Source organism: Enhydra lutris, unplaced genomic scaffold (genome assembly GCF_002288905.1).
Source record: "Enhydra lutris kenyoni isolate GAN:26980312 unplaced genomic scaffold, ASM228890v2 scaffoldscaffold17, whole genome shotgun sequence".
Lineage (NCBI taxonomy): Eukaryota > Metazoa > Chordata > Mammalia > Carnivora > Mustelidae > Enhydra > Enhydra lutris.
This window is the reverse complement of record NW_019154101.1, coordinates 28606168-28632105: the sequence shown is the minus strand read 5'-3', so window position 1 is coordinate 28632105 and position 25938 is coordinate 28606168.

The following is a 25938-nucleotide window of genomic DNA, read 5'->3' as shown; positions in this document are numbered from 1 at the left end:
GAGCATTATATGGCCCTGCTCCTCTGATTCTCTCCTCTCAGGAAGCACCACCAGCTATGCCGGTCCAACCCTGGGACCCACTGATGCCCCTCACAACTTCTACTCCAGCAAAGGGAAGTAAGAGACTATTTGGACGGTGGATGGGTATGCCAACTCGGTCTTCCTCCTCGTTCTCCTCTTTCTTAACTGCAGCTCTCTTACTTCTGGCTGTCATTCAGTTTTGTTAGTATAATAGCAACAGCAGCTTGCTTCCTCCTTCCTCCCTAATCTTGCTACCTTGATCTTTCCAAAACACAAATACGTTAAGGTCCCTTTGCTTAAGGAGCTTAAAATCCTTGAATGCCCTGCGCTTGACTCAGGATAAAATTCAAAGACCTTCACCAAGCTTATAGGACCAAGCATGTGAGTCGACCCCCACTGAACTCCCCAGTCCCACTTTTCATTCCTTTGCACATGATCCATAAGTATTCACAGATGGTCTTAAATCAGATTTAGGAAAACTACTTTTTCATAATAGGTACTGAAATTCTATGAAGTGCTTTTTCTGCATTAATTAAAATAATCAGATTTTCTTTGTCTTTACTCTGTTAGTGGTGAAATTTATTAATTTTCAAATGTTCAACCCCATTTGGTCATAAAGTATGATCCTTTTTACATATTTTGGGATTTAATTTGGCAAAATTGTGCTAAAGAATTTAGCATTTCTGTTCAAATGGCATATCAAGGTGATGTCTTCTCTTGTGATGTCTTTTGTTTTAATGTCAGGATAATGCTAGCCTTATTAACTGTTGAATGTGTCCCTCTGTTTTCTAAAATAATTTATTTAGGATGGTCTTATTTCTCCCTTAAACATTTAATGAGAATCACTGTTGAAGACTTCTGGGTTTAGAGTTTTCTTTGTGCAAAGGTTCTTAATTTAGATTTCAGTTTCTGTAACTAATATATAGATATTTAAATTCTCAATTTCTTTTTGGAATCAGGTGTGGTAATTTGTATTTCTCAAGAATTTTTCTTAAGGGGGTGCCTTAAGCTTCTGACTTTGGCTCAGGTCATGATCTCAGGGTCCTGGAATCACGCCCTGTGTCAGGTTCCCTGCTTAGGGAGGAGTCTGCTTCTGGCTCTCCTGCCTCTCCCCCTATTCGTGCTCTCTCTCCTCAAATAAATAAATAGAACCAGCAGGTGGAGGAGCAGAGTGAGAGGGAGATAATCTCAAGCAGACTCCTTGGTGAGTGTGGAACCCAATGCAGAGCTTGATCCTAGAACCCTGAGATCACGACCTGAGCGGAGACCAAGAATTGGATGTTTAACCAACTGAGCCACCAATGGACCCCTCTTAAGAATTTTTTTTTCACCTGAATTGTCATACTTATTGGCAAAATTTGGGCATAATATTGTCTCATGACCTTTTAAAGTATGACTAATTTTTATTTATTTATTTAAAATGTTTTCCAGGGGTGCCTGGGTGGCTCAGTTGGTTAAGTGTCTGCCTTCAGCTCAGGTCATGAATTTAGGATCTTGGGATGGAGCTCTCCATTGGGCTCCCTGTTCAGTGAGAGCCCTGCTTTTCCCTCTCCTTCCCACTTGTGTTCTTCTCACTTGCTCTCTCTGTTACTATCTGTCTTTCTCTCTCAAATAAATAAAATAAAAAACCTTTAAAAAAATAAAATGTTTTCCAGTTTTATTAAGATATAATTGACATATAGAATTGTATTAGTTTAAGATGTACAACATAATGATTTGATATAAGTATATGTTACAAAATAATTACCACAGTAAGTTTAGTAAACATCCATTACCTTACATAGTTACATAGTTATAGTATGTGTGTGTGTGTGTGTGTGTGTGTGTGTGTGTGTGTGTTGAGAACTTTTAAGATCTACACTCTTAACATCTTTCAAATATACAATACAGCATTGTTAACTATAGTTACCCTGCTGTACATTACATCTCCAGAACTTATTCATCTTTTAATTGTAAGTTTGTAACTTTTGATCACCTTCCCACATTACTCCCACTTCATCCCCATCTCCCATCTCTGGTGACCACAAATTTGTTCTTTGTTTCTATGAATTTGGGTTTTTAGATTCCACATGTAAGTGAAATCATCCAGTATTTGTCTTTCTCTGTCTGACTTATTTCACTTAGTATAATACCTTCAAGATCCATCCATCACAAATAGCAGAATTTCCTTCTTTTGTGGCTAAATAATGCTCCATGTGTTTTATATGCTACAATAATATTCCATTATGTATATGTACACATACCATATTTTCTTTGTTCATCCATCCTTCAATGGACACTTAGGTTGTTTCCACGACTTGGCTATTATAAATAATGCTGCATTGAACATGGGGGTAAGATAGATTTTTGAGATAGTGTTTTCATTTCTTTTGTATATATACCCAGCAGGGGATTATCGGCTCATATGTTAGTTCTATTTTTAATTTTTTAAGGAACTTCCTTACTGTTTTCCATAGTGGTTAGACTAATTTACTTTCCCACCAACAGCACACAAAAATTTTCTTTTCTCCACATCCTCACCAACAATTACCATCTCTTGTCTACCTTGATGGTAGCAGCCATTCTTACAGGTGTGAAGTGATATGTTATTGTAGTTTTGTTTTGCATTTTGATATATTATATTTCCATTATCATTTAGTTCAGATATTTTCTAACTTCCCTATAATTGTTTTCTTTAATTAATGAATTATTTATTAAGATATTTAATTTCCAAATATTTGGGTTTTTTTCTGGGATATCTTATTCCTACTTGTTTCCAACTTAATTCTTTCATACTTGGTATGATTTCATTAATTTGAAAATGTGATTAGAACTTGTCTGTGGTTAGATGTATTCTCCACCTTGGCAAATGTACTATACCATATTACATTTGAAAGGATGGATCTCTTGTATTCTTTCAAATATCAGCTGTAGGAATCTATAAATATCAATTAGGTCAAGGTGATTAATAGTCTTATAAAAATCTTCTATATGTTTCTGATTTTATTTTGTCTAGCTTTTTCTTTCAATTTTTGATAGAAGATTATTAAACTATCCAACTATGTGAAATTGAAATTCTTGTTTACAGTATTTGGAAATTTTGATATTAGGCACATAAACATTTATTACTCTTATGTGCTTCTGATGAATTGGCTGATTTATCATTATGTAATGTCCCTCTTTGTCTCTGGTGATATTTTTAACTTAAAGTCTTTTTAAAATCTTATTCTAATTCTGAATGTGTTCCCTCTATTCCATTATTTGTAAGATTTTGATAAAGATTATCACTAGTTATTTTTTTTAAGTGTTTGGGTAGAATCCACCAATGAAAGCTTGTCGTCTTGGGTTTTTCTGTGCTGGGAGATTTTTGATTCCTAATTCGACTTTCACTCTTGTTATTGGTCTGAGAAGATTTCCTATTTCTTGGATTCAAGATTCATGATTCAGTCTTGGTAACTTGCTCAGTTTTAAGAATTATAAAATGTAGAATACATACAACTGTCTAAGGCCCATATTAACATACCCCAATCCTTTAGCTTACAGTTATTACGTATATTACAGCTGGATATGTTACCAACCACAGAAGATAATGATATACTTTACTTTAACAATCACACTGATTATAAATAAATCAAGATGAAAAAATAAAAATCAAGTTTTTTCCATTTAACCAGACTGATGCTCTTTTGTGACCATTTCTGATGCTTTTCATTTTTATTTGTGGATCTAAGTTTCCATCTCTTGTCATGTTTTTCCTTCAGAACTTCAGCCTCAAGTACCTTTAGGGTTTCTCATAGTGAAGATCTGTTTGTACCATAGCCTTTTAATTCCCCTTCACCTCAGAATGTCTTTATTTCTCCTTCATTACTGAAGGATATGGAATTTTGGGTTGACAATTCTCTTTTTTCTTTCAGCACTTTAAAGATGTTGTCTCACTGTCTTGAATGGTTGGAATAATTAAGTTCTAATCTCTTAGCAAGAAACGATAATTACATAATGTGATAGAGGTGCTAATTATCACCACAATGGCAATCATGCTGCATTATAAAAATGTATCAAGTTAACATATTGTACACCCTAAATTTACACAATGTTATATGTCAAAAATATTTCAAAATAAAAAGATGTTGTACTCTCTTCTGGCCTCCATGGTTTCTCAAAAATATCAGCTATTATGAATTATTGTTCACTCACATTTAAAGTGTTATTTTTCTCTTGCCACTTTCTCCATTTGCTCTTTATATTTGGCTTTCAACACTTTGACTCTGCTGATAACTGTTTCTGCAAGATTGGCTTTGGCAAGAAGCGAAGTTTTATGCTAAATAACAGCCAATGTTGATTCCTTTACTGGCTAGAAAATAAAACATACAGGGTGAGGTCAGGTTTCAAAGGAGAATTTTATTAAAACTTTAAAGAGCAGGTAATTTAAATGTTACTGAGATTGTCCAAAGCGACATTCTTTATATGAAGCAAATATAATATTGATACCAAAATCTGATTTAAAGTTTACATAAAAAAGGAATCTATAGATCAATATCACATTGGATTGCAACCAGAATCCAACAATATATTTTAAAAAAATCATAACCAAGTTGATTTTACTCCATGAATACTCAACATAAGGAAATCAATTAATATAATTTGTCTAATTTAATGAGATTTAAGGAGAAATTTCACAAGTCGTTTCTGGAAATATAAAGATATTTGATACCTCTGTGTTTGTAACAGTATTATTTACAATAGCCAAAGTACAGAAGCTGCCCAAGTGTACATCAATTGATGAATGGATAAAGATGGGATTGACTCTGTGTGTGTGTGTGTGTGTATATGTGTATGATGGAATATTACTCAGCCATAAAGAAGAATGAAATCTTACCATTTACAACAGCATGGATAGAGCTAGAAAGTATTATTTGAAGTGAAATAAGTCAATCAGAGAAAGACAAACATCATATGATTTCATTCATATGTGGAATTTAAGAATCAGAACAAAGGAGCAAAGGGAAAAAGAGTGAGTGAAAGAAAGAGAGAGAAACCAAGAAACACACTCATAACTATAGAGAACAAACTGATGGTTATCAGAGAGGAGGTGGCGGGGGGATAGGTGATGGGGATTAAGGAATGTACTTGTCATGAGGAGCACTGGATATATATATATTTTATATAATATAAAAAATATATTTATATATACAAGAATGCCCTCTGTAACACTAATATTTAATATTTCATTGGAAGTATTAACTTATGCTCAGACAAAAGAAGAACTGCAGTGGTATAATAATTGAAAACGAAGAGATAAAACTATAACTAATTGCAAATTATATGGTTATATGTGATTTTTCTCTCATAAAACATAAGAAAACTGACTGAAAAATGCTACAATTTAAGACAGTATTAGTAAAGTAGCAGGATTTAAGTTAATATACAGAAACCAAGACTTCCCATTTGCAAACAATATCCAGAAAAAATATTTTGCTATTTATTGCTATTGCAATAGCAATTAAAAAAATACTTAGCATAAACATAAATGAAATAGGCAAAATATGCATGAGAAAAACTTGCAGGGGGAAAAATACAGTTAAATAAGTGGAAATATATATCATGTTTGTTGATTAAAGGACTCAAAAACATTACAACATTTGTACTTTCTAATTTAATGAATTTAAAAATATCCAAGCAAAAATAGCCAGGAAAACATGGAAACTTCCAGATATTAAAATATAATACAAGCCCTCATTCACTCATTATAACACTAAACTTGTTAAACACTATACTTATTAACCTTTGAATAGACAGGCCAGTGGGACAAAGTAGGAATTCCCAAAATAGATAAGCACAAGTACATGTAAGAATTTGAATTGGTGAGGATAATATCTCAAATCATTTTTAATAAATAGCACACAGTCAAGTGGGCAAAAGTAATGCTGGGTCCATAGTCCACACCATACTTTAGGATAAATGCCAAATGGATCAAATATTTAGAATAAAAAATTAAGCCAAGTAAGTACTACAAGAAAATAAAAGTAAATTTCTTTATAATACTATAAAGGAGAAACACTTCTAAAATTTAAATTCTAAAGCATGAAGAGAAAATAATGATAAAATCAAGTACATAAAAATAAAAAAAAACTTGAGGTGCCTGGGTGGCTCAGTGGGTTAAGCCTCTGCCTACAGCTCGGGTCATGATCTCAGGGTCCTGGGATCAAACCCCGCATCGGGAAATCTCTGCTCAGCAGGGAGTCTGCTTCCCCCTCTCTCTCTGCCTGCCTCTCTGCCTACTTGTAATCTCTCTCTCTGTCGAATAAGTAAATAAAATCTTAAAAAAAAAAAAAAAAGAAAACTTAAGCATGGCTGGGGGGAAAAAAAGCAAAATCTAAAGACAAAAGAAAAGTTGATCAAAATATTGCAATTTGTTATTGCAATTATATAGTCTCATCTCCTAAATACATAACAGCTCCTAGAAATCAAGATTCGAAAATCAGCAATAATAGAAATGGGCAAAGGACATGAACAAAAAGCTCACAGAAAAAGTAAATTTAAATGTTCCTTTAAAATATGACAATATATTGTCACATTCATGATAGGAAATCAAATATTAAAACCAAGATAACATTTGTCCTCTATCGGATTGGCCAAATCTAGATGTTGGAGACACAACTCACTTGACAAGCTATAGAGAAATAGGCACTCTTACACATTACTGGAGGGAGAATGATATATTACAACTCCTTTTTTAAAAAAGGATTTTATTTATTTATTTGAGAGGGAGAGTGAGAAAGAGAGCCTGAGCAAGGAGGAGGGCAGAAGAAGAGGGAGAAGCAGGCTCCCAGTTGAGGGGGGAGCCTGATGCGGGGCTCAATCCTAGGATGCTGGGATCATGACCTGAGCCGAAGGCAGATCCTTAACCAGATGCTCAGATGGCTGCTGAGCCATCTAGGCGCCCCAATATTATAGCTCTTAAGGAAAGGAGATTGGAAATATCTATCAACATTGTAGATGCATTTACTTTTTTTTGTTTTAAGATTTTATTTATTTATTTATTTGACAGAGAAAGAGAGAGGGAGAGAGACAGCAAGAGAAGGAGCACAATCAGAGGGAGTGGGAGAGGGAGAAGCAGGCTTCCCTCTGAGCAGAGAGTCTGATGCGGGGCTTGCTCCCAGGACCTGAGCTGAAGGCAGACGCTTAACCGAAGTCACATTTACTCTTTAAGCCAAGAAAACCATGTCTCAGCATCTGGCCTTTAGTTACATCTGTACACAAGCAAAATAGCATTTGCAAAAGGATGCTGCTTGCAGCATTGTTTGCAATCGAAGACACCATAGAGTTACCAGGAGACAATAAAATCTAACACATTTATCTAAAGAAAAAGAAAACACTAATTTGCAAAGATAAATGCACCCCCATGTTTATTAAACATTATTTACAATAGTGGAAGATGTGGAAGCAGCCCCAGTATCCATGGGTAGATGACTGGATAAGCAAATGGAGTACGTATATATGTACCATGGAATCAATCGAATACTAGAATAGAATAAATCCTTGCCATTTGTAACAACATGGATAGACCTAGAGGGTAACTTGCTGAGTGAAATAAGTCAGAGAGAGACAAATACCATATGATTTCACCTATTTGTAGAATCAAAAACAAAAACCAAAAAATTTTAAAAAGCACAAACAAACAAAAAATAAATAAAAACAGACTCATAAATACAGAGAACAAGCTAGTGATTGCTAGAGGGGTGGGTTGGTGAGGGATGGCAAAAATCAGTGAAAGGGATTAAGAGGCACAAATGTCCAGTTATAAAATAATTAAGTTATCGAAATGAAAAGTACAGCATAGCGAATATAGTCAATAATATTGTAATAACGTTGTATGGTGACAGACGGTGACTACAACTTAGCCCTGAGTAATGTATAGATTTGTCGAATTGTTACATTGCACCGTTGAAACGAATATAACACTGTATGTCAACTATACTTCAATAATTAATAGTAAAAATAAACTCCTAGACTAATGCTTATTTTTAAAAAACCCTAGCACATTCCTATATTGGAATACCATGCGGCTCTCAAAAATGAAAAGGATTTCTACATACTCTATGGAGAAATCTTTATATCTTAAGTGAAAAGCAAGCAAGGTATAGAACAGTAAATTCTTATCTTTTTAACTAAGAAAGAGTATGAGAATATTCATATGTGCATAATGAACTAAGAGAAACAGAAATTCAGTAGTGACTTAGAGTGGGAAAGAGGGCAGGGGTGAGTGAGGAGAGGAGAGCGCAACGTGTTCTATATAAGTTCTATTTAACTATATAAGAAGGAGCGTACCTTCTTGTATAGTTCTGATTTTTGAGACATGTTCAAAAAATTTTTGGAGCAAAATAAACACAAGAAGATCCAAGGAAATAGAAGAATATTATAATCTGGTAACATATACGAGCTTCTGTCCTATGGTTCTGTGGAGTGGTAGCATGCCGGGAGTCTTGCCTGTCAGGAAGGTGGGGCTGGGTCTAGGGGGCCAGTGTTCCTAGGGGAGGCAGCTGGGCACCAAGCCATTCAGAACAGTCAGAGCATTAGCCCAGTTTATCTTGGCCTCAAGCATGGTCTGATTACACTCATTGTCTTGGCTCTCAATGGTGGTGGTTTCGGGTCAGGGAATCGCCTAGGGAAAAGAAGTAATAGGTTATCCAGACCAGCTTCCTCTCTGTATAACCAGGCCCTGTGAAGGTCTCAGGGAAAAATTAGCAAGTGTTTCCACCACTTTTCTTTGAAAGGCCTTTCTATAATTACCTTTTCTCTCTCAGGAAGGCAGTTCCTGCACCTCATCTAAATTTGGGTTTCCTAATTCCATTGCATATTTTATGAAAATAGTTCAGACAATGTAAATAATTATCCTCTGCTCCAATGTTTCAGAGAAGGAAAGATACTTAAGTGATTCCTCTAACCAGAGCTTAAGTTGGAAATGGAGGCACCCCCAAGATCATTTCCCTTGGTAAACTCAAGAGACACAGAGTAGAGGGTTTGCCCATGTTGTGCTTGCTGACATGGATTGGTATTTCTGGAGTCTCCCTTCAGCTTTGAGCCCAGTGTCGCCTTTCCATAGACCATATCCTCTATTATCCATAGCAGCAGCGGGGACAAAACATATAGCTGTCCCAGGGCCAGGAAGCAGATACCCCTGGGGCCACATGAAATTGCCATCTGCCTGGGCTCACCCAGCAGCAGAGAGAAGAGGGACTTCCAAGGACAGGTCTCCCACATCCCCTCCTCTCTCTGTGCCAGTGGTTTGACGGTAACCGTGAATAACATACTTACGGTGTGGAAGTCTGGAGGCAATTGGTTAAGATGACTTGAGTGTGACAGGCAGAGAGAGGCCCCAATCTCATTTTTACGAATATTCCCTCAGAACATATGACCAGAGGCAGGGAGTTTCTTCCCTAAGCAATTGGATATGAGACCAAGAGCATAAACAAGGAAGGGCAATGAAAATACGTTTACAACGTCCGTCTGCCTCCCTGTTGCCGTGGCCTCCAGCTTCTTGTTGCTGGAAGTGTGGCCTATAGGCCAGCAGCCTCAGCATCACTAGGGAACTTGTTGGAAATGCAGAGCTTTAGACCTTCCTCCAAATCCGCTGAACTAGAATCTGCATTTTAACAAGATCCTCAGGTGAATCGCATGCATTTTGAAGTTGGGGAAATGCCTCTCTGACCTCATTCTCACCGAGCTCTGCCTTTCAGCTGCTGTCCTACTTTAGACACCCCCCTGGCCTGGAGTCTTGGCGCACTCCATAGGTGCAGGTCCCAGTGTGGGAGCCACTGAAGCCACGGGATGGGATAAACCTCCCTTCTGTTGCCATCGTGTCCACACAGTTGGCCCAAAGCAGAAACATCAGACGTTTAAATAAAGCAAACGTCTTTATGTTCAACATCAACTTTATTTTAAACATCAACTTTTTTAAAGTGGTAGAGTAATGAAGTGCTATCTAGAGAAGTGAAGAAAAGGACTGTTTGCATAATATAATTATGAAAATTCTAATTCAAAACACTCCCTAAAATAGGAGAGGAAAAGTCAAAATCTTTTACCCTCCTAAACTGCACCTCTTTCGAGATTCTCCCCTACAGTTCTGCCCACCTCCCAAGAATGGGGAGGGATGCTCCCCTCACTCACAGGGAGGGTCTGACTCTTCACACCGTCTTTCCTTTACCCCTGCGATGAGCCAACCTGTGACATTCTTTCTAAAATTGTGGATTACAGTTAACCAGTGAGTGATGTTAGTGACTCAAAGTCCCCTTGTCAGTGGTGGAGGGGGCAATTCCTGATCTGATTTATGGCTTTGCTTTCACACAAACGTGAGCTGCAGACAGATGGGGCCTCTAAGTAGGGGTCTTATTAAAATAGCCTGTCTTGGAAGAGGCAGTTCAGTGTGAAGGGTAAGAGCACAGTATGAAGCTAGACCCCCTAGGGTCCAACCCTAGCTCTCGAGTTAGAGTAGCACCTGGTAAGCATTGGGTAAGTATGTAGTATCATTATGTGGGTGCAAATAATTTCTGGAAATGTTTCAGAATGTTGTTGCCTTGTGAATTCAAAGAGCAATTTGTCATGATTAGCTTGGAGTCTGGTGCAGATTCACAAGCAGGAAAAGTAACAGTTAATGCTTAAGAGCTCCAAAACTATTAGCGGTATGCAGAAGAGACATCAAGATTTCTTGGTGCTTCCTCCACAATCCCAATCTCCTGACTTCTCACGGAGGCATCTGAGCATCTTGAATCACTTAGGAAATTGATTCTGCTTTCCCATTGTTTCAAGTCTCATTATTTCACGGACTATCCCAGTGCTCTTTTCCTATTGCAAACATTTGTCAAATGGGGCATCATTGTTAATTTCCTTTTGAAAAAATGATGGCGGGATAGAGGAGCGGGCATGAAATGATTTCCATGTAATTGCATAACTCTAAAGAATAGAATTAAGGACTCAAAAGAGCTATAAACAGATTGGCAGAGAATTTTAGCATCGGTGTTTCTCTTTTGAAAGATATGCTAATTGTAATAAAGTCTTTTTTGTTCAGGGGTACTTAGAATAGCTCTCAGTAAATTTGGGATCATTGAGAATAATATTCCTTGAGTCACTAGATATTCTGTGCAGTTAGTCAGTCCGGGATGGTGTCCTGCACTGTTTCTGCTAGCGTGGCTTCAGGAATCATTGCCAAGCTGTTTAATATGGTCCAGATATTAAGAAGATGAGAATCCTATTTTGAAATGTGCCAAAACTTATAAAAATGGGCATATTTTTATCATCACGCCAGGTGGAATTATTTGCATGCCAGAACTTACAACAGAAGAGAGAGAGAGATCTTTATCATATCAGGTAAAATTTTTGTGTAGGTTTAGAACATTTTTAGATTTTCTATGAAATTTAGGAAGTTATCTTTCATTTTTAAAGTGGTAGGGTAAGGAAGTTTTATCTAAAGATGTAGAGAAAAGAACTTCTTACATAATATAATTATGAAGAAACTTAAAACATCATCTACTGCAACATTTCATAGAATGTTGGCATCCCTTTGATAGCATCCTTATTGGAGATTGCTCTGTGATATAGCAGGGAAATTAGAGCTGTAGGAGCCGAATGGACTGGGGATTAAATACCAGACCCATACTTCCTGGCTCTTTGACCTAGGTCGATTTGATTACTTTCTATTAACCTCAGTTTCCTCAGCCATAAAATGGTATGTAATACCTACCCTAGAGGTGTTAGTAAGAATTAAATGAAAATATATTACTATTATTATTATTATTATTGTACTTAGCGCTATGCCTATGTGTGTCATGATAATTGCCATATAAAGCACTTAGCCAATCCAGACAACTTAATGAAGACAAAACCATACAAAACTCATTGTTCTGTGACTTTTTTTCTTCCTCACCTACTTTGAAGAGTTGTTATTAGAAATATATATATATGTATATATATATATATATATATATATATATATAATATTTAAAGCACTTAGCACATAGTGCTTGCTCCATAAATTATAAGGGTCATTATTATTTCTTCTAGATTTTCATTCCACATCATTCATTCATTCTTCAAATATTTATTACTGCATACCAGCGTTTGAGGGAATCCAATGAATAATACACTTATGTTCCCAGTGCCTTTGGAAGCAGTTGGTTTGAGGTGGTTCGAGAGGGATAAGCAGAGGGACACCTAGAGTTTGGGGTCTAAGTAACAGGTAGATGATGGTATAATTAACTGAGCTAGGGCAAAGTGATGATGACAAGACTTTGAGGTAGAGGATGATGGAGGGAAATCAAGAATTCTATTTTTCACATAGCAACTTTGAGATGTTCGTGAAACATTCAACTGAAAGGTCATAGAGATGGTTGAATATATTAGGCTGGAAATGATATTTGGTTGAGAAAACAGTGGGTTCATTATCACATATACATGGCATTTAAGACAATGGAACTGGATGACATGTTATAGAAAAAGTATGTAAAAGAAAAGAGAGCCCCAGACTAAAATCTGGGCAGTCCTAACATTTAGAACTTGGTGAAGCACAAGTAGCTCAATGATACCTAGGAAGCCAATGTCACTGTTAGATGTTTCAAATGTTCAGGATGTTTCATTTTGAGCCTGCCCCTTTAGAATTGCAAGGTATTGGACTTTTGGGAGCAACACAGAACAACTTTGTTTCTTTTCAAATAGATGAAGAAGTCTCCTTGCACATCTTCTATCAGACTTCTCTCTTTTAGCCTAGAAATACCCACATGTCCTAGAAGATGGCTCAGAGGCAGCCATTACCCAAGCCTTACTTTCCCATCTTGACCAGCCAGCCATCTGCAGGACTTCTAAGCAAATATAAAGCAAGATGGAGTAAAAGGAAAACAGATGAATTACTTTCAAAATCCACTGCTGTGGTCTTGATGAATCATGACTGTGGATGTAAGTAAAGTATGAAAATCATCTTCTAGAAAATACCATAAGGCTAAAAGGGCACATTCTATAGTCAGTTGTGCTTCTAGCAGTTTAAAAAATATGGAGTGGGAATGCATTCTCTGGTGACATTAAAACAACTATATACCAGCTGGACTTCCAATAGAATTAAGACAGGCTGTTCATGTTTCCTTGGGTTCATGACTCCAGCTAACTCATCTGTCTTTGTCCAGTCCTGGTTTTGATTCCCATTTCACAACTCTTGGTTTAATGCATTTGTTACTCAGCTACAGGATTTCATATTTGGAGTCCATTAACTGACCTTGGCGTCACTCAAACTCTGTACTCAGCTCTCCATTTTGAACCCAACATTTGCTTACTACTTTGTTCAGTACTTAGGCACTTACCCGAAGTTTTGATCTTGCGGTCTCCTGACATATATAAAGTCATATGCAAAAGCAAGTACTACAAGTAAAAACTCTAGCCATTAGGTGAAGGTCAGATTTTCCTCTCATACGCTGTATGAAACTGGAGATTTACCTGCATTGGCTTATTTTTAGACACTTCTGCATGTTTAACAGTGCTGCTACCTAGCAATTTCTTGACCAAGAGGCAGATGACTAAACAAGTCAAAACCCTTCCAACCTACTGGCTCTGTGAAGAAAGGTATCCATGTGGGAACAAAGTATCTAACTAGATAGTCAGTTGAGGTGATTCTCCTCAGGTTACCATGACACAGAGCTGAATAAATATACCTCCCTTTGTAATGCCAACCTTCACCCAAACATAGGACCATAAACTAGGTCCCCTTCTGGTGTGGCTCTTCTCATTCTTTTTCTACGAATTACTCTCTCACTGATCCTCCTCTTGAGGACATCATCTACTTGCTTCTCCTAGCAATAGGTTTTCAAGCCCTGGCTACTTCAGACTAATCAGGAAGAGCTTTTAAAATATATGTAGGATATTCTTAAAGATACTTTGATTCAGTTGGCCAGAACGCTACAATTCCTAAAGCTCTTTCTGAAGTTTTCTAAACCTGAGTAACCAGGTTTGGGAACCATACTTGCCAAGAACCCAAGTCAGGAGCATGAATGAGGACATGACTTCATGGGCTACGCCTTCTCTCTGGTCTCACTCTATCTGGTTGACTACTATCCAGTGGCTGTGTTGGTTAGTTTGTTCCCACTTTGACCATTACTATCTTTGGACTGTTCTGATTCTCAGGTCTTAATGAATTTACTGGTTTCTCCAGATTCTCTGATCTTAATAATTCTTCTGATTCCCTGTTCTAGTTCACTGAGAGAGGTACAAATCTTGTTTCTGTAGTTTGATACATGACAAGATGCAGTGACTGAACATATTGAATATCCATGGACTCTGGATATTTTTCAGCCATCCACCCCCTTCCATGTTACTAGTTTTATCCAAGGGATTGAGAACTGTAGAGACACATGTAATTTGGAGGCTTAGACTGCTAAGAACCGGTGGGACTTTATATCCCATTTCTCCTCTAGAGCAGCAATCTTGGAAGCCACATATTGAGATGGTGTCATCACAAAATGGAGGCCAGGCTTGCACCGCTGAGTCATGGCTGAAGGGAAGTCCCCGTCGTCTCCATCATTTCTCTGTGTGAGCTGTAAATCCTTTTTTTTTTTTTTTTCCTGAGCTACAGAGATTTCAGGATTAATTTGTTACTACAGTACTGCCTACCCTGTCCAGAACTAAAGAGAAACCATGACTTCTGGGTAAAATGCTGCCAAGAGAACTGAGCCCAAGCCATCACCACACACTGTCCTAATTTCTTGTTCTCTTTCCTTTCCAAATAGCACATATACATCCATTTAATGCCACAGAGTACAAATTATGCTAGTTCCATGGGACAAAACAGTTGTGATGAATGGTGAATAAAATGGACCTCCCACTTACCCAGTGACTGTTGTTTTAGAAAAGCCATTTACAATCATTTTTAATGCCCTTAATATTCCTCTTAACTCTTAAACAGTCCCTGCCAAAGGTGGCATACTCAGGCAGGAAGCTGAAATACATGAAATAAGCAGGTATTAAGACAATGGACAATGGTGGGGCCTTGCACATGGGAAAGAACAAATAGAAAAGGGCTTGATCGGGACGCCTGGGTGGCTCAGTTGGTTAAGCAGCTGCCTTCGGCTCAGGTCATGATCCCAGCGTCCTGGGATCGAGTCCCACATCGGGCTCCTTGCTCGGCGGGGAGCCTGCTTCTCCCTCTGCCTCTGCCTACCACTCTGTCTGCCTGTGCTCACACTCTCTCTCTCTCTCTCGAACAAATAAATAAATAAAATCTTTAAAAAAAAAAAAAAAGAAAAGAAAAGGGCTTGATCACCTAAAGGTATTCAACACAAATCAAAGGAAATAATAGCTCTACCTTAAGTAAAAAGCTGAAGCCCCAAACATCAACCTGCCACTGCAACTATGGCCTGAAGCTGTAAGTACCCACTGTAATTCTTGTCAGGTGTAAGTGCCATTTTTCAATTTTTAGTATACACGTGACAAAATACTATGCAGCTATTGAAAATGTGATATAGAAAAGTAGTAGCAATAAATAAATATTTTTGTAAATAAATAAACTACATATATACTGAAAATTACTAAATAGTTATAGTATAATACAATTTTGCAAAATAAAATGTGTGGGGGAAAAAGACTAGAAATAAGATACATGTACCAAGCCAATAGTGTTTTTTTTTTTTTTAAAGATTTTATTTATTTATTTTACAGAGAGAGAGAGAGATCACAGGTAGGCGGAGAGGCAGGCAGAGGGAGAGAGAGGAGGAAGCAGGCTTCCCACTGAGCAGAGAGCCCGATGTGGGGTTCGATCCCAGGACCCCAGGATCATGATCTGAGCCGAAGGCAGAGGCTTTAACCCACTGAGCCACCTAGGCGTCCCCCCCCCCCCCCCCCGCCAAGCCAATAGTGTTAACAAGAATAGATATCTCTGGGTTGTAGGATTATATGATTCTTATTCACTTGCTTTTATTTTTGTGTATTTTCCATCTCTTCCAAAACAAGCATGTGTTGTTTTAGTAATTGGGCAAAAAATGTTATCTTAGATACTGATATTTAAGAATAAAGGGCAAATATATAAATATATTTAATATGAGATTTTTCTAATATTTTTATTCTAGCTACCTACTTTATCACATGGTATATTGTGTGTGGTATATTTTTGGTCTAGAAATGGCTATACTAAATTATATAAAAACTAGCCTGGAACCGCTATTCATCTACGAGTTCTGGGTAAGTTGAAACACACATCTCTATTATTTTTATGTATTTCAGAAAGAAATTTTGCTGATTTTAATAATTATCATAGCTAATGTGCAACAGAGAACAAACCACAACTTAAAAATACACCAACGTGGGGGCAAGTTGTAACAGATAATAGAAAATATCCTGTAATTATAACTGCCAAAAGAAGACAAATAATTCCAAAGACTTTTTGTTCTCCAAGTTTTTCCACTGTTTATTCACTGGAATGGCTCGGCATTAGGAGCTCACAACAGGCCTGAAGTGGATTCATTAAACTCTAATCTGATTAGGATTTTCGTTTCTTTGTTCTCTGCATCTTCAGGTGGCAATTTTGGCTGGACATTAGAAATGTTTGTGCCATATCAGGTACAGCAATGTAACTTTGCCTATGTATTACATAATCAGTACATAATTCTAAGGTGCTAATCCTAAAAAGGCAACTCTAGATAATAGAATTCCACTTCTGTCCACATACTCTTCAGCATATGAATTTTACTTATACATATGAACCAAAGCATTACATATGCATTTTGAACAGATGACCAGATATATCTAACTTCCCAGAACCATTAGGAATTAAATATAAGTTGCCTTTTTGTTTTTTAAGATTTTATTTGTCAGAAAGAGAGAGAGCACAAGCAGGGGAGGCAGCAGGCAGAGGAAGAAGCAGAGTCCCTTCTCAGCAGGGAGCCCAATGTGGGACTCCATTCCAGGACCCTGAGATCAAGACCTGAGCTCAAGGCAGAGGTTTAACCAAGTGAGCCACCAGGCATCCCAATGTAAGTTGCTTTTTAAAATGCCATAAAAGCTCTCCCAAGTGGTTTTTTATCTCAATAAATAAAAGATTGATTTAATCTAATTTAGGTAGATAGCAGGATAGGTGAAAAACATGGTAAGGAAGATCACTTGGCAGTAAAGATGCAGCCTAAGGTTGGTTAGATAAAGAGAATCACAAAACTATCCAGAAAGGCTTTAAATTAGATATGAAATACAATTAAGAACCCCCAAAATTTTCAAAATTGACAAGCAAGTATGAGGCACCTTGCTATACTGGTAGGCAGAAGAGACTCTGGGACAAAAGTAGCCACTAACTGGATGCTATCATAGCAGTGACTGCTGGCTTACTCTATAAACACAATAAATAAATGTTAGGAAATTTCCACTTTGTTGAATCCACCCAGAATTTTATAATCAAGAAATCACCTAGGGAGGAAAAAAAAAAAAAACTGTTCTGCTATCAACATACTTATAAATTTTGTTATTCCAAAAAATTAAAATTGTATTTTTATTTATGTGCTTAAGAGCTTAGGGGCTCTAAAAGTCTTATTCTGGTCCTGGCACAATTCAGGTGAATTGGGAATGAAAATTAGGACACTTATCAGGGGAGGTCCCTAGACTCCACATGTTCTGGATGAGACATGATCCAATAGAAGATAGATTTAAGGCTCTGGAGAGTTCTAGAATGGTGGCTTCTGGGTGGGGAGGGGAGCGGTGTGTGCTGTGGGCACTCTCCAGTCATGGTATAGGCGTAGTCTCCAACTTTCCCAACAGCGGAAATCATTTGGACATCATTGGCTCCTGGAGAGGCTGCCTGTTTAATGGAAATCTGCTCTGTAGGAAGAAGCATTTTAATCGCAGTTGGTTTTGTAACATTAACACTGGTGGAGGTGTTGGGTTCCTTAAGTGCAATCTCAGCAGCTGAATATGAAAAGTGGATGCCAAACTGACTGTCAATCTATGAATGCCAGGCAGCATCATATGAGCAAAATAGGCATGAGGACAGAGTCATATGATCTATGGAAGATGTTCTAAGTCTGTCATGACACCAGAAAGATCTGTCCTCAACTGAAAAGAGCCAATGCATTTTATTTTAGAATCTACAGAAACACACCTGTGTTCCCAATACTATATTATGACTCCAGCATCTAAGTTTGCATACGGTGAAAGAAACAGAAAATGCATCTCTGTCTTAAGATTCAGACTACTGGGGACTTGAAGGGAGATAAAAGAAGCCCTTCAAGTTGTTCAAGTTTTGTTTTGTTTTGTTTTGTTTTTAGTTTTTGGTGCTTAACATGCACTCCTAACATTAATAAGCTTAGTTCCATGAAGCACCTTCTGGGCCAAAAGATAAGACTTTCTTTCCCCTGAATCACATTTTCTCAAATATTTTGCAAAGCTGAGGCATAAGCCTTTTAATAGAATTATGCAAAATTTGCCCTAACTCCACATGTTTTCTGAACTAAAGACGGCTTTGAAGAGATGCTGTATTTGCAATGACCACATTGGGGAAGGAAAGCTGGAAACAGTAGGTGGTGAGGGAGACGGAAGCAACACCCCCCACTTGGGCTTTAGTTGCTGCTAAGGTTATTTTGTGCAAACTTAAAGCAGAGTCTCCTTCTAAAAGGTCAAACTTGCTGGGATGGAAATGCTGACCCATCAGTAGGGGATTATCTTCTTGGCAGCAGCAGAAACCCAGCTCCAATGCACCTCACTCCTGATTTGAACTGTCTGGATGATGGGATAAAAACATCTCAGGCACAAGCCCGGTCAATGACCCCAGGGAGGCAAAACAACGTAGTACATCCCTCCTAAAATGGAGATGCGAAAGTACATTTGTTAAAAAAAAAAAAAAAAAGTACAGGGCTCCTTGTGAAATAATGTTCTATTTCCTAGTTTTCCCTCTTCAAATGATGGAAGACATTTTCTTTGAAAGGAGCCTTAGAAAAAGATGACCATAAAATAATTTCTCCTAGTGTGAGACACACTTAGCATTTCAGAACTGGGTAAGACTCCTTGTTTCACAGATTAGTGTATTTGTGTGTGGAATATATTAGCAAGAGAAGCATAGTAATTGTCCTAATTCTACAATTTTCAGTCCTTCTCCATGTGGGTGAAACAAAAATCACGTATTTGAAATCGCCACAGGGACACCTGGCTGGCCCAGTCTGTTAAGCGTCTGCCATCGGCTCAGGCCATGATCCCAGAGACCTGGGATCAAGTCCCACCTCTGGCTCCTTGCTCAGTGGGGAGCCTGCTTCTCCCTCTCTCTCTGGTCCCCCCACTTGTGCTCTCTCTGTCTGATAAATAAATAAAATCTCTTTTTTCAAAAGATTTATTTATTTATTTATTTATCTGACATACAGAGATCACAAGTAGGCAGAGAGGCAGGCAGAGAGAGATAGAGAGAGAGAGAGGAGGAAGGAGGCTCCCCACTGAGCAGAGAGCCCAATGCGGGGCTGGATCCCAGGACCCTGGGATCATGAGCTGAGCGGAAGGCAGAGGATTAACCCACTGAGCCATGCTGGTGCCCCTAAATAAAATCTTTAAAAAAAAAAAAGAGCTTCCACAAGCTCAAGGGCACCATCTTAATTATTATTGTAACTCATAGGAACTAAATGGCTAACTGAAAGCAGTATTTGGGGTCTCAAGTTATAGAACAACAAGAAGACAATGTTTGTGTTCGGAGCAGAGTCAAGGCTGTTCTATCTCTGGAACTTGCTGATCTGAGGCCCTCTTGTCCCCTAGAAGTGGCTTGAAGGAGGAGTGTTTGGCAAAGTACTTTCAGGACAAAGAAAAGGGGGACCCAAGAGAAGCGCAGCCCACGGGGACTTCTGCCAAGTTTTTATTTTGACCCCCATTTAACTTTTCGAGGGTTACTAGTTAAGATGACATTTATTGCCAAACAGCCATTTCCTATTAACGGGGCCTCAGTGGACAATCTGACTCCAATCATCTTTCTGTGTTCTACTTTTATACTTAAAAAACACACGCGAGATGACAAAACCCCCAAACTCCAGCCCTTTCTCCGCCCCAGCGTTACACAGGCCTCTGCGGGTGCTTCCCGTCCCTCTGCCTGATGCGCCCTTCGCCCTTCGGAGCAGCGCCTGCCTGCGGGGGGGGAAGGGGGGGGGGGGGGGGGGGGGGGGGGGGGGGGGGAGTCCCCCGCCCAGAGGTTGTTCGTTGCTGTCTGTCTCCGCAATGTGCGCACTCAGCGCGCGTCCCCCGCCAAGGAGTTAAAGTCGGGAACCGGCAGTTTCAAGCGTATCATCTGGATTTCAAAATAAAGTTCCAGTGCCTCTGACACATCTGAGTGTTCGGAGCCAAGGTGGGCTTTACTGTGACTTCTCTTGCAAACTGCTTGGTATTTATCCAGCGTGGAAACGGACGTCTGCGGGTCAGCAGAAGGGGAGCAGTTTCTTCCTTGGTTTATTCTCGTTCAAGTTCAGTTTTGATTAGAAGCCCCCTCTGTGCAGCTGCTACAGCATTGGGATTTCTTCTAACAGCGCTGTTCAGTGGAGTAACATGAATATGAAAGGAATGTTAAAAATATTAAATAAATTACTCAACAAATTAAGTTAAATTAAATATTAAAAATATTTAAAAAGGAATCACTTTTTGCAGTTTAACGTGGTGTGGATGGTGTCCTTTTATTAAAAAATTATGGGGCACCTGAGTGGCTCAGTTGGTTAAGCCACTGCCTTTGGCTCAGGTCATGATTCCCGAGTCTTCGGATCGAGTCCCCTATCAGGCTCCAGCTCCACGGGGAGTCTGCTTCTCCCTCTGACCTGCTCTCCTCTCATGCTCGCTCTCTCTGTCTCTCTCTCAAATAAATAAAATCTTAAAAAAAAAGGCGGAGGGCTGCAGTGTGTAGGTATATATGTTAATCCATGTGAAGTTTAACCATGGCATATTTTCCTCTAGAGGAAACTTTTATACAGGCAGAAAGACAAATATGAAAAATTAAATCAAACCTAAAACATATCTACCAAACGAATTCTGATCAGAATAGCAATATCCTCTTTGTTGCTGATAGATTTCTGAAAAAAATGTGACTCTCCACTTTGGACTGAAATGATGTCAGGTTATACAAAGAAAATGGTATGGCTGTTCATAGGGTTTTGGGTTCACTTTGTTTTTATAATCCCACCCCACCCTCCAAATCCTCACCCCTCCCCACCCCACCCCACCTCCCCACCTTCCCCAATTAACAGGTATTTCATAGGCACAGATAAACTGCATGTTCTTTTCCAAGAAACTTCTGCAACAGGGTTTTCAGATGGGGTCATATTACAACTCTGAACATGAATAACACAACAGAGGTGGGGAAAAAAAGGAAGGCACACTGGTAGTGTTTGTATTAGCTTGCAATTTTGAAACTAACTAAACATCTATGGACTCTGGGTACAATTTAGAGAAGACTCTGATGCTCTATCTAGTTCATACCGGTTTGGTTGCTGAGTTAAAAGTGCTGGAAAAATGAACAAACAGACAAACAAATAAATCTGATTGGCTGCTTTTCTGAGCATCATTACAGAAGGTCAGGAATGACAAGGAGACAGGATCTTGCCTCAGGGAAAAAAGATCAATCATATATCCAATATGTATTTTGACTACACTGTAAATATGACCATAAATGCGAGCGATTAAGCAGACCACTTTCAAGCTCTGTGGTTTCCAGAATTTTAAATTTCAGCATAGTAGATTCAGAATAGACCATTGGGCTTCACATTTATCATCTTGTAATGTGCCATTTGATCTTAGAAATGTTAAATATTGGTATTTTCTTTTTTTCTTCCTCCCCTACTAGAACCAAGAGCTAAGGAAACTTGACTTGTTTTATTTACTCCTCTGCCCTAGACCTGGACCAGCACCAGGTACATAGCTGTTACTCAATAATTGTGTGTTGAATAAATATTGATTCATCTCTTTTAGTTCTCTGTCCTAAGAAGCGGATTGGTGATGTTTCTGTAACTTCTGAAGTAACACTACATCATTCCATAGTCACTAATCCCAAAGCAAAATCTCTACCTTTTTATTTCAACATCCAGCACAGAATGCTAACATCTTGAGGATTTTAATATTATAGCTTGAAATGAGGTGAGGCCCCCTTCTAATTCGGAGAGTTCCTGGTTGTTTATCAATTTAACTGCTTATGAGACTTTTGGTTTCTTGAATGGAGGCCAGAAATAACACTGAAATAGAATACTCCTTCCAAAGTTCTCTTATAAATGCACCATCCAATTAAAGAAAGCTGAGAAAACACGACTACAAAGTGCTTTCAAGCAAGCGAACTAAATTTTGCACACAAATGCAGTGCTGCTTTCATTCCACATAAGCACATGTATCTGCTTTCAATATAATGTTGATAGGAACATCTTGTCACCGCTGGAAAGAAACAAAGAACGAATGTTCTCTTACAACTTGCAAACCTCAGTCAGTAAGTTCTGGGTTCCTGGACCAGAGGGCCTAAGTCTCAGTTGCTATGCTTGCTAAAGAAGGCAGACTCCGGGTACCTCCCTGGAGCTTCTAATTTGGGAGACAAAAATGGGGTGCAGAAATCAGAAATGCCTATAATCGTGCCACGTGGCTTGTATGCAAGTTATCTGCAGATTTTACTTTGAGAAAAATTAAAAATTAGCGCACCTGGGTGGCTTAGTTGTTAAGCGTCTGCCTTCAGCTCAGGTCATGATCCTGGAGTCCTGGAATGGAGCCCCACATCAGGCTCCTTGCTCAACGGGAAGCCTGCTTCTCTCCCTCTCACTCCCCCTGCTTGTATTCCCTCTCTCATTGTGTCTCTCTGTCAAATAAATAAAATCTTAAAAAAAAAAATTAAAAATAAGAAAAGAAACAAGATCTCAGTTTCCTTTTGAGCTCAGCTGTCATAGATTGAATTCAGGTATCTGGCTGCCAAACAAATATGTGCATATTTTCATTATAAATAAAGTAAAATGGCCAACAGATATCAGAACATGTTTATGTAATTCTAAAAATGTTCGTCTTTTCTATTGTTCAATAGAATCAATTCTATTATTCAATACTCAATTTCCTATTATTCAATTATTCAATGGAAGATTTGTTTAGGACAGTGCTACAAATGCTGGCGAAAGTCAAGTGCAGGGAAAAAATCAATAAAAATATGCATTCTTCATTTGGCAAACCACAAAATATTTTCTCACATACTACCTAATTGGTTTCTCAGAGTAACTCTCTAAGGGAGTCGGGGCAGGTGTGAGTTAATCTAATTTTGCGTGTGAGCACACTGTGATCTAAAGAGGTTCTCACTTGACCATGCCAGATAGAAGTCAACAGCAAAGTGTGGCCATTCTTCCTGGGACCTCTCCTATCTAGTTAAGTGCTTGTTCAACTGCCCTTCGTGGATTTCCTCGTTGCCTTTCTTCCTTGACTCTTTCATCTCTGGAAATGCTGTATGCAGAGCTCTGCTCACAGTGCCCACCTCATGGTACCAGGAGGAAGAGAAAGAGGGCTGGATGTTATTACTGTAATTACGATTAAACGGGATAACGTGTGTGAACGTGCTTTGTAAGTTACACATGTGCACACGTATGTTATTATTGCATATACATATGATGAGGATAATGATTACTATTGTTTATCTGATCCTAGGCATTAAAGCTTCAAAAGAGAAACTCTTGAAACTTAGAGTTATCCGAGGAAAAAAAAGACAGCTACCAACAAAAAATTTAGTATAAATTGTAAGAGAAAAAATAAAGGAGTACATGAGTAAAGAATTAATACTTTTATTTATTTATTTTTAAAGATTTTATTTATTTATTTGACAGACAGAGATCACAAGTAGGCAGAGAAGCAGGCAGAGAGAGAGGAGGAAGCAAGCTCCCTGCTGAGCAGAGAGCCCGACGCGGGGCTTGATCCCAGGACCCTGAGATCATGACCTGAGCCGAAAGCAGAGGCTTTAACCCACTGAGCCACCCAAATTAGGTGCCCTAAATTAATGCTTTTAAATACAGTAAGGAACTGGGGCACCTGGATGGCAGAGTCCGTTAAGCCTCTGACTCTTGGTTTTACCTCAAGTCATGATCTCAGGGTCCTGAGATGGAGCCCCGCCTCAAACCGGTGGTGGGCTCCGCTCTCAACCTGAGTCTGCTTGAGATTCTCCTTCCCTCTTCCTTGGCCCCTCCTGTTCTCCTCTCTCTCTCAAATAAAGAAATTTTAAAAAAATCTTTAAAATAAATAAATAAAGTAAGGAACCGAGAGTATGCTGAACTTTGAGTAATTGCTCAAATGTGATTGGAGTTGAATCGTAAGAGGAGACATGTGTCCTGTATCCCAAACATCCCCACATGGCACATACATACATACATACATACATACACAGAAGCTTAGAATTTCTTGTTTTGGTTTCTCAGCCAATCTCTTCCAGATGCATTTGAATCTGCTTGAGATGTGGAACATTCCAGAGGAACCACACAGTCTGGCTGCTTGTGAAGTGTCCTGACCTGACCAGGTCTGGGAGTGTCTATCCTGAAAGCAATGAGGCATTCCAGCAGGATGGTTTCCCTCCTCACGGCCTGATGAGGTAACACAGACTGACTGCCTCATCACCTCGTTATTGCCATCTCTTTACGTTTCTTCTTCTCTGCCCTTCAGCTCTCTGACCAGATTTCCCTATGGCTCTTTGTAACCGAATCCTACCTTGGGAATGTCAGACAGGAGCGTGAGGAGTAGTCACTCCAAAAGCTGCCCTTCTGGGCCCTTCTGCTGTGTCACTGCTTAACATGTAGTAAGACATTAAATTGAAATACCTGAGTCCTTTCCATCAAACGAACACTGCCTAATGCTGGCATCAATAAATGGTGTGTTACTTGGTCTAGCCCATTGTTCGGAATAGGAATGAAGTCAATATCAACTTACCACAAGGACATGTATGTGTGTACAACAGAACAACTTTGCATGAAGATCTGAGGGGGCTTGAATGATATTTTTCTCACCTAGTTGAACCTGAAAAAGAGAAAACAAACAAAAGAAAGTTCATCATAGCTGACAGATTCACAAATATCATGCATCTTGCAGCAAATTTAGAGTCACGTATTACTCAGACCTTCCACAGGTTTGTTGTCTGGATTGGATCCAGCATAAACCAGAATCTGGACCAGATAATATCTGGTATGTTCGCTCAATCTGTTGGGGGCATCAACTGTCAATGCTTCATTGATTCTGACTCAAATGCCCACTCAAGGAATTCATGAATCTCAGCCCCCTCTAGAAGTTTATAAATCTCCTTTGAATCTCATTATACAATAACCACCTGACATCAGGTACTTGAAGGGTGTATTGAAACAGTATTTGAGAAACAAAATTCAACATGCTCTGGGAGTTCCCACACTTCTTTCTTTCTTTCTTTCTTTCTTTTTTTTTTAAGATTATTTATTTATTTATTTGCCAGAGAGAGACACAGTGAGAGATGGAACACAAGCAGGGGGAGTGAGAGAGGGAAAAACAGGCTTCCCACCGAGCAGGGAGCCTGATATGGGGCTTGATCCCAGGACTCAGGGATCATGACCTGAGCTGAAGGTATATGCTTAATGACTGAGCCACCCAGGCATCTTGCCACACTTATTTCTTTAAGGGAAATTTAAAAATTGCTTTGGAATGAAAGCTTTCCTACCTTCTTGAGCCTTCTGAAGAGATGAAAGCAAAAGTCATTTTTCTGTGACATTCCCCCCAGATAGAGATAAGAAGAAATACTTCTAAGATGTTCAGAGGACAAAACAAAAAACAAAAAACAAAAAAAAACTTGGTCAATTCTGGGTCCACTAATCTGGTCTTTTGAATGTGAAAGAAATAAAAATATTTCAGATTCTTTACAGACACCCAGAACTTCAAGATCAAGTAGATATTCTAGTTCCTCCTTTCTATTTTTTTATTCCCAGGTCTGAATAATCTTTAGGATGATAAGCA